The sequence below is a fragment of the Ixodes scapularis genome, unplaced genomic scaffold (assembly GCF_016920785.2).
Source record: "Ixodes scapularis isolate PalLabHiFi unplaced genomic scaffold, ASM1692078v2 PGA_scaffold9__187_contigs__length_104089568, whole genome shotgun sequence".
Lineage (NCBI taxonomy): Eukaryota > Metazoa > Arthropoda > Arachnida > Ixodida > Ixodidae > Ixodes > Ixodes scapularis.
The window spans coordinates 103562823-103573739 of NW_024609884.1; positions in this window are offsets into that span (position 1 = coordinate 103562823).

The following is a 10917-nucleotide window of genomic DNA, read 5'->3' on the forward strand; positions in this document are numbered from 1 at the left end:
TCGCACGTAGCTAGGCTAGGTGGCGCTAGGTACCGCCCAATTCATGTTTTACAAAAAAATATTTTTATTTCCTTACGCCACAATTGCGTTTCCTTTTCTTCGGAATCGAAGACACATGTAGACACGTTGCGCACACTACAAACATCAGGTCAACATATATTGAACGCATACACAGGCATCGCACATACTGACATCAATACAACAGCACACTACCCCGATCACTACTACCGAGCCCTGCGTTTCCGTCTTTTATAGTGGTCGTTTTGAACGTACGGAATTTTTCGGTGACTCCCTAAGCAAAAAAAAAATATTCCGAACATGTTCATTTTTTTCCAGCAATGTCATACATCTGAGGCTATTTTTAATGGCTCAGGGGATGAATCTCTTATTAAAAAGAAGACGCTCGATCATGCCATAATTATTTGAAAGCCAATAAATTGAGCCGCTCCAATGTGGTTCTAAGCCATGAGTTTGTTTTCCCGCATGTCCCTTCGTAGCCAGTATTTATGTTGTAGTGTTCGTTTTTCTATTTGTGCTGTTCGCGCAAAGCTGCAATTGCCGTCTTGAATTAATCTCTGTAGAGCGGATATCCACTCAGCTGGAAGTGATGCTTCACGTGCACAGAAATCGCTTTTCGATCAACTTGAATGCAGTCAAAGCCGCGACTTCCGACAACTGTTAAGTGTACGGAGCTGCGCCGTTGCGAGCTCGAAAACTTCTAGCGCTCATCCCAGCGCGCCACTTAGAGGGCAGTTTCTACAGGAACCGTAATATATTTAAACAGTAAAATAAAGGATAGCGTTTTTTGTTTTGTTTTTCGATTTTGCCTGTCTTTTTTTTATGCCAAACCTCCATTATAAATATACGTACTTTCCGTCATACTTTCGTAGTGTTGTCTTTTCCCCAGAGCGCAATCGCTCTCGGGGACCGACAATCACATTGGCCACTGTACGATAGGAGCTTACCGTTCAGACCAGCGTTCCAACATGACTATCCACACGTTGATCGATTGCACCTAATCCCTCAAGTGGTTTTAAACTCTTTAATGTAAAGCGGAATGCCATCCTGCGACACCCCGGCCCCTCCGATAACGGCCCGACCAGCGGCATTAATGCCCGACAGTTTACGTCATCTCATCTTGTTGTTACACCACTGATACGCGAACACACGGTCACATCGGCGATAATTCCAGTCTTATGTTTACAACCCACAACACTGCCATCACGATGTCGCTGACACGAAGAAATACAGAACCACGTTGACGATGTTGCTGACACGCAGAAGAATCACGTTGAACGCCGGTTGGCACTCGGCACGGGACAACGGAACCGAACTCAGCACGGAAGGCACCCAGGCAGCCGGCAGGAAAACCTGCCTTCCTTGGACGCAGTTCCCGCGATTTCCATAACGTCGAAAACGTCGACAGAGTTCCTCGTGGTTTCGCTGCTGTAGTTCCGCGTGTGTCCCGCAAATTGGAGACGGCCGTCTTACCCAGTGTATGTAGCGCTGCTGGCACTGCTCCGGAACTTCGCTGTTTCTAGCGGCTTCGTTAGCTCGTTTGATAAAATTAGTGGTAAAAACGTCAATGCAACCGAAATGTTCTGCACGTTTGGACTACAAGACGGAATTACAGGCGGCCTTTGCTGCCGCTGAAGCTCAATCAACTCAACATTAATTTATTAAACAACGTGCGCGATGTGCTCGAAAAACGAAACCGAAAGAAGATGGGTCGGGAGGGCGAAAGCTTTCTCCGGTCTGCCTGGAGGAGGAAAACGTCTAGGAGAATAATAAGGACTTTAATTTTCCTTTCATCGGTCTGGGTTTGTTTATGTGTGTTTTGGTAAACAAAAATAAAAAAAAAAACTTTACAAAAAACAAACAAAAAAAAAAAACCACTTTTCTGGGGATCGAACCGTTGACCCCTTGGTCAGTAGCGCAATGTTTTACCCCTGCGCCAACTGAACAAGGAGGAACTCGCCCTCCTCCTTTCATCTGAACTGCCGTTCCTCCCTTCTCTGGGCAACTTGTACGGAACAAGGAGGAACAGTCGCTTTTGCTACCTTTCTCCTCCCTTTTTTCTTAGAGTGTGGCCGTCGCCCCGGGGAAATGTTCCGATGGATTGTAGCCACGTCGTTGCCTTGCGTTTTCCAATTTACGGCACTCGGGGTCCTGACAGGCGCATCGCATACGCTTGGCGTTGGCGGCCCGCTCCTCGTCGGTCATTTTCACTCGAGGACTGTTGCGAATTGCCGAAATAGCTCGTGGTACTGCGGGCAAAAAGATAAGAAGAAAGAAGTCGAGAAAAGAATGGACTGATGCGCGAGGACCTCGGAAAAGCTTCCCCTGGACAGTTGCCTGTACATATGTAAATATCCCATCAGTAAATGAGTGTATTTCTTTTCGATTCAACAACCTCGAACGAATTATTCCGCCTGGAAGTAAAACATGGTGCCGAAACCCGGGACTGAGGATCGAACACCGTAAGTGGAACTGCGAACGTTGCCGATCGCCTACACTCTACTGCTGTGGGATCTTGGACAGATACATATGGACCGCCTGAAATCGAAGCGCACCGTCCGACGTTCGCAAAACACCCGGCTCATCAACGAAGCTACTGCAGTTCTTGAAACTGCTGACCTGGCTACTCTGACATCGCTGCTCGAACGATTGAGTACGAGCAACAACGAGCTCCGTCAAATTAATACCGAGACTGAAGACCACATCAGCGATGGAGACCTCGTAGCAGAATAAACAGCAGTAGTCGAGTACGATGACGATGATACGAGAATGATCGCCGTGCTGGGTAGTAGGGCAGCTACCCTCCGGGAAAAGGAAAGACAACCGCCGCCTCCGCCATCTGTGTCGACGCAGTCAGCAACAGTGACGGGAGAAACAGCACAAGCTAATAGAGCCACGGGAGTCAAGCTTCCCAAGCTGCGTCTCCAGACGCTCAACGGCGACATTGGTGGATGGCAGAGCTTCTGGGAGCAGTTCTCTAGTGCAATCCATGATAACGAGAGCGTCCCGCGCTGCCAGAAGTTTCAATATCTGCGCACTCTTGTCACCGGACCAGCAGCTGCAGCGATCGCAGGGCTACAAGCCACTGACGCCTGCTACGATGACGCCATAGAGATTCTTTCTGGTCGATTCGGAGACAGACGACGAATCGAATAAGACCATCTGGCAAAACTGCGGACGTTACCATCCGTCACTTCATCAAACGACACCAGAGGTCTTCGACGAATGTACGACCACCTACAGATAAACATCCGCGGACTGAAGGCTCTCGGGGTTGGGTCAGACACGTATTCCACGATGATGGCTGATATTATACTGAGGGCACTACCGAAAGACCTAGTCGTCGATTACTACCGACGAACTAGCTCCACATACCCAACAACGTCGACTGAAGCCGTCCAGCAAAGACCTGAAGAAACTCACGCTTCAAGTCACAGTTCCGCTATCACGGCCAGCACCATCCCAACAGCTCCGCTTGTTAATGAGGAGCTTTCATGGATCTTGAGCTTCCTTCGGGCCGAGTTGGAAAATAGAGAAAGAACCGGGTTAACTGAGACGACAAGCCTAGCGTCGAGACAGAATCAGAAAGATCAAGTACGGCGATCCAGAAAGCCAACAGCGGCAGTGCTGCAGACAAACACGGAACCTGGTTGCTTCCTCTGCAAATCAACGAAGCACTCAACTGAGACCTGCGTTTTACCCCTTGGGCATAAGAAAACGCGACTATCCGGTGACATGCGATGTTTTCGATGCACTAAGAAGGGACATCGAGCAAAGGACTGTCGTGGAAAGGTCTCATGTTCTTCTTGCTTCGGAAGACATGTCACGTCAATGTGTGACCCCAACTGGAAACCGCGCTCAAAGGGTACTGGTGAAGAGGCAGTGATTACAAGCGTGCAGAACGCCAGCGCCAAAAAGGTAGATATTTGCCTGGACAACGAAGTTCTTCTCCAAACATTCCGTGCATGCGCTGTTACAGACAACGATAGCTGCTATTTCCGTGCCATCATCGACGGAGGGAGCCAGCGGACATTCATTCGCAAGGATATGTTTTGCAAACTTAATCTCAAGGTGCTGAAGCAGACAAATCTTCGGTTGAATACGTTTGGGAACCCAAACGCCCATGCTCAACAACTGCGAATCGTACAAGTACGACTACGTAGTCAGTATGGTAAGACTAAGTGTCTCCTTGAGGCGGTAGAAATACTGTTCATCTGCAAGGACATTACGCAAGTGCCAACAGACTACGAATTTCTTCGTAGTGTCGAGGAGAAAAAAGGGCACATCGCAGACGAACTATTGTTCCCAGGCATGCCGTCTGTACCTAGTATAAGCATGCTCATTGGATCTGATCAGCTATGGAAGATCACGAAAGATCAAGTACAACGGCGCTGTAACAACGAAAAGATGACAGCTACCAATACCATCTTTGGCTGGGCTTTTCATGGTCCTATATCACTCCAAAGTTCCTTGACCTGCAGTGCCACCACGACGACCTGCGTTTTGAACATCAGAGCGTTTGAAAACAACCAAACTGAATCAACGCTGCGCAGTTTTTGGGAACTGGAGAGTATAGGAATAACAGACCAACCTTGTGCTCAAAATGAAGAACACAGTTCAGTGTTCAAAGAGTTCTGTCGAACGATCTTGAAGTCAGAAGGATGGTACTCAGTATGCCTGCCTTGGAGGCCAAACACAGGGGAGTTGAAGGACAACCGAGTGATGGCTGTCAAACGACTCGAAGAACTGAAAAGAAGACTTTTGCGGAACGAGCTTCTTGCGAAGGACTATGACACAGTCATCAGAAACTACATCACCGCCGGACACGCGGAAAAGGTACCCACAAGATCATCAGATATCGAGTCTCCATGTAAGCGTTTATACTACATGCCTCACCAAGCAGTGGTTCGAAGCGAATCGGAGACCACAAAACTACGTGTAGTCTTTGACGCGTCTTCGCATGAGCCAGGGGTTACTTCCCTTAACGAACACCTTGAGAAAGGACTCAAGATGAACGCTGATCTAGTCAAGATCTTGATACGCTTCTGTCTGCGTCCAATCGCCGTTACAGCGGATATAGAGAAGGCGTTTTTGCAGATCAGTGTACGACCTGAAGACAGAGATGCACTACGCTTCCTTTGGTTTGAGAACGAGGTGAGCTCATTGAAAACAGCTCCGAAAATCGAAGAATGGAGAATGACGCGCGTTCCTTTCGGAACATCCGCTAGTCCATTCCTTCTTACTGCGACGCTGGTCCATCACCTGCGAAACGTGAAGGAAGAGTGGAAGAGCACAGTTCAGCTCCTCCAAGAATCATTCTACGTCGATGATTTGTTGGTCGGGGCCCAGTCTACCGAAGATGCAGCTAGCATACATGACCAAGCAAAACTAATTTTGGAGGATGCAGGAATGACGCTCCAGAAGTGGTCGACCAATTCAAGAGGATTGCAAAACCTGTTTGAGGAAGGTTCAGATACACTGTTCGCCGAACCTAAGACGGTTCTTGGGCTAGGATGGAGACGCGAGAATGATCAGCTAATTATTCCCGTCACTAACATCTTGAACTTCGTCACGCCGAACGAGAAAACCAAACGTCACGTACTGCAAGCAGCGGCCAGAGTGTTCGACCCGTTGGGGATGATCGCTCCATACGTAATGAGAGTGAAGGTACTATTCCAACGCATTTGGGAAAGGGGCCTTGACTGGGACGATTATCTACCAGACAACTTGGAGTCACAATGGCCAGGTTGGTGCTCTGAACTACAGCGTATACAAGACGTAGTGACAGGTCGCTGTATTATAAAGGCTCCAAGCAAATGCATTCACTCACTACAGCTACACATCTTTTGTGACGCAAGCCCGCTGGCTTGCGGAACTTGTGCTTACTTGAGAGTCAAGGAGAGAGATGGGAAAGTAGATGCAAATCTTGTACTCTCAAAGTCACGTGTAGCAACGATAAAACGGCTCACACTTCCTTGACTTGAACTGATGGCGGCAGTGGTCGGGAGACGTATGGGGCATTACCTCGAAGACATTCTGAGCTGTCAGGACACGTTATACTGGAAAGATAGTATTATCGTTCTGCAAACAAACAAATGGAAGCCCTTTGTTGCAAACAGGGTGGCCGAGATCCAAGCTAAAGGGACACCATCAAGCTGGAAACACTGCCCTGGAATGGATAATCGAGCGGATTTAATAACACGGGGAATAACCGCAGAAGACTTGTTGACAAGTCAAGTACGGTGGAAAGGCCCGACATGGCTTTCAATGAATGAAAGCACTTGGCCCGGTGTGCCTACCACTGAGACTGTCCCGGATGCGGCTATTGAAGACGAAAGGCGACATGTGCATCATGCGCTCCAAGCGACTACAGAACGGGAGCCGCCCCTCCTGGCGTTAAAAGACTACAGCAAACTTGGACGCATTCTTCGCATCACTGCCTGGGTGATGAGGTTCGCCAAGAATTGTATGAAACAGAACCAACATCACGGCCTTTTGAAAACGGAGGAGCTCGAGCGAGCAGAGGCTTATTGGATCTCCCGAACCCAAATGGAGGCTTACTCACAAGAAATGAAAGATATTTCTGACAACAAAGGGAACAATGAAAAATCTACTATACATTCATTAAGCCCCTTCGTCGACTCAACCGGCGGACGTTTGAGGGCTGGTGGACGACTCCAGAACGCTAACGAAACGGTGAGAGTGAAACACCCACTCCTACTTCCTCCTGAGCATCCTTTTACAGAGCTGATTGTGCACGACTGTCATCTACGAACACTCCACGGAGGTATCCAGGACACCACAGCACAACTGCGAGAGCGATTTTGGGTGCCGAGAGGACGACAGATCGCAAAGAAGATGATACACAGGTGTAATGGCTGCGCTATACTGAGAGCAAAAAGGGCCTCCGCTCCCACAGCAACCCTTCCACAGGAGCGAGTGAGTGAAGCCGCTCCATTTGAAGTGGTCGGGATAGATTTTGCCGGACTGCTGTTTGTGAAGTCCCAGCCGTCCGACGAGAAGGCTTACATCGCACTGTTCACCTGTGCGGTTACGAGAGCTGTTCACCTTGAACTTGTCTCAAATCTATCGGCTGCGGCTTTCATCATGGCATTTCAACGATTTACATCACGACGGGCACTGCCCAGGATTGTTTACACAGACAATGCCCTAACGTTTAAGAAGGCATTGAGAGATCTCTGCAACTTATGGAATGCAATCCGAGACAAAAGTGTCCAGGAGCACTACTCGAAGCATCGGATAACATGGAAATTTATCGTGGAACGAGCGGCATTGTGGGGAGGATTTTGGGAGCGGATGGTGCAAACGGTGAAGACCTGCCTCCGGAAAGTTTTGGGAAAAGATCGCTACAACTTCAAGAAACTCACTACTATTCTCCATGAGGTGGAAACCATTGTCAACTCTAGACCCCTGACGTTTCTGCATACCTCTTCAGGTGAGCCAGGAAGTGCTAACTCCCGCACACTCTGTGACCGGAAAGAGCCTGACGTCGCTTCCTTTTATTTTTTTATTTATTTAATTTAGCTCAAAGCGCCCTTTCGGGCATTGTATGAGGGGGGAGTACAAGGTTTTCGACAAAAATATTGAAATGATACATATCGTACATATTTGCTTAATAAACAAGAAACAATGCAATACACCCACTCGAAAGGAATACACTCTTACACATACAGGAAACAACGTGCCAACCAGGCTACAAAAAGAGAGAGAAAAGACCATCTTTGCACATGAAAAACAAGAAAGACACCATCCCGCGATTCATTCCATGGAAAAGTGAAACAAACGTTCACATGATGATTTGAATTTATTTTTATCTATGATATCTACAACGTGGTGGGGCAAAGAGTTCCATTCTGCAATGGCAAGCTGTAATGGCGAGTTGCGAAACTGGTTAGTGCGACAATTCGATAAACGAATTTTGTGAGGGTGATCATATCTGGGAAAGATGCGATGAGGGGGAGGTAATAAGAGTTCCTTGAAGGGACACTGACAGGGTATTTATGCTCGCCGAGGTTTTTAGTTGTACGTGACATATGAGAGCTCGACTACCCAGAACAGAATTTGCGGCTCGAAATTCGGTTTCTTTCCGCCCGAAAACCGCCGATCAAGAACTGGCCGGTTCGAGTCTCGCTCACTCTCTTTTTTGCGGTCACGGTCTGTTTTCTAAGGTATCGATGCGACCACCAAATTTAATCAAAGTCGTGGGTCACTGAAGGCACACACTCAATATTAAAAATAGAAAAAAATTATGAAACCCATTTTTTGTAGCTTCTAAAAAGCTGTAAATACGTTGATTAAAAAAAAAGTTCCACAGACAACCGGAAGCATTCTGTGCGTTCGTCGTTTCGCGTATCGTGGGACTCGCGGGGACGGCGATGGCAGCGGACGACGGGCGTGGGACCTCTATTTCAGAACTGTCGTTCGCGGTACCGGCGAATTCTGTCAACCGTTAAAAGAGAAATTTGGGACTGATCAAAAGAATTGGTATTCATCCCGTACGACACGCCCGGCCATCAAGCCGATTTGCACGAAGACGTCGCCGAGCCGTCGCTCCCTTCTCGTGGCTGAAGACATCGCTCGTGCAAACGTCAAGCACGACGTGTCTGCTTCGAGTTGAATATGCACGCGTACGATTTGTTCACTAGGTGCGAATGTCCCCAAAGCGTGGTGCTTCCCGACTTCGACCCGGGAGTGCTTTTGCTAGAGAAAAATCGACAGCAAACTTCCGAACGTACAGTTTACCGGCTCAATTATTACCAAGGAAAGAGATCCCCCACAAAGGAGATGCCCCAGTAGCTCAGTGGGAAAGACGTCCGGTTCACACGCGGTAGACCGGGTTCGATCCCCCGTGAAACTTATTATTTTTTTTTCAAACATTTTTTGATGTTCATATATATATATATTTGTTTTTTACAATCATCATTGAAGAAGCAAACAAAAAAATAACAAACAAATGTTGTGGACGATACTTCGCTGAATTAAATGGTATGGGATTTCCGTTTTGACACCTGCGAACTCAATGTAATCACTTTCGACAAAATGAAAGGAGCATATAAATCAGGTAGCGTCCACTTTCCGAGGTGCCCGTATATGTTCCACAGGAATTGCAGCCAGCCATTGGTCCCGATCCCGTTGATCTTTCGGAAACTCTGTCGCACAATGCCACTTTTTTTCGGATGCAGGACATGTGAGCCAGCTCTTCACGCAACATCTCGGGTGTATTCTTTTCGGAGCCTATCATGAAAATTCACCACGGGGAATTACTACTCATCTCCGACTCCTCAATGTACAAAACAACTCATCTCGGAGTACAGAACAACGAGCGGAACAAACATAACTGCAAAAGAATCGCACGGCGAGCAGTTCCCGCACGCCGCATCGCACGCCGCATGCCGTGTCGTCTGCTACGGAGAGAAGAAAAAAAAACGCACGGTCTGGTGTAGCCACGTGACTTCCGCCACTAACTCTCTTCTCTACACTTCTCCGACCTCCGTCGGGTTTCGGTTTCGGTTTCGAGCAGTTGCGTCTTTTGGCTTTATTAAAAAATACGCTACTCTGTTGCAAAATATTAATTGGGTAGTCCTCCGACACCATAATGAAGCGCCTGGCAAAAAATTAAAAACAAATTTTGGGGGGTGTCAGTGTCCCTTTAAGGCTAACATTATAGTAATAAATATTGTGAATGAAGGTAAGACGGGAGACTTTGCGCCTGACTTTTAATAAAGGTAAATTAGCCCTTTGTTTCAGTGCCGAAACGCTCGTGTAAGGTGAATAGTCACTAAATATGAAGTGCGCGGCTTTGTTTTGAATTCTTTCAATTTGGTCAATCAGGTAGTCCTGGTGGGGAGACCATATGATGCTGGCGTATTCGAGCTGCGATCTGACAAAGGACTTAAAAGCTAGCAAACGAGTTTCGGGAGGAGCTAAAAACAACTTCCGCCTGATGAATCCCAAAGAACGATTTGCTTTCCCAACTAAGTAGTTAATATGGTCATGCCAATTAAGACTATCAGAAATAAAAACACAAAGATACTTATATTTATTTACTTTTTCCAGAGGGACACCGTTGATAGAGTAGCTGCAATCAATTGATGTTTTCTTTGTTGTCTCTGTCATATATTTGGTTTTATCTATCTTAATTCGCATTTGCCACTTGTCGCACCACGAAGCAATAGAGCTCAGATCGGTTTGAAGTGTCGAGGTGTCGTCTATATGTACTATCTTTTTATACAATACACAATCGTCTGCGAAGAGTCGAATCGATGAAGAAATGCTAACACGGAGATCGTTTATATATATAAGGAAGAGAAGGGGTCCCAGAACAGAGCCCTGGGGCACGCCAGACTTAACATCAGTGGACGATGACAACTGATCAGAAATTACAACGGATTGAGTTCTGTTCGTAAGGAATTGTCTAATCCAAAATATCAGTGAGGGGTCTATATTCAACGTTTCAAGTTTCTGTAATAACCGCTGATGCGGTACACAATCAAAAGCCCGGGAAAAGTCTAGAAATATCAAGTCGGTCTGTTGGAGCGAATGAACGTTATCATAAAGATCGGTTACAAGCTCGAAAAGTTGAGTCTCACACGATTTGCCTTTTCTGAAGCCGTGTTGTCTCTCAAAAAGAATGTTGTTCTCCAAGACAAAATTAATAATATGACTATATATGATATGCTCTAATATTTTACAAGGGATGCTCGTTAACGACATAGGCCTGTAGTTATTTAAGCATGACGTGTCACCAGACTTGTGAACCGGAATTATTTTTGCATGCTTCCAATCCCTCGGCAAATGCCCATCTTCGAGGAATTGCTGGTACAATAAAGCTAGTATGTCGCTAGAGAACGGCTGCGTAAGTTTCAATAGTTTAGTGTT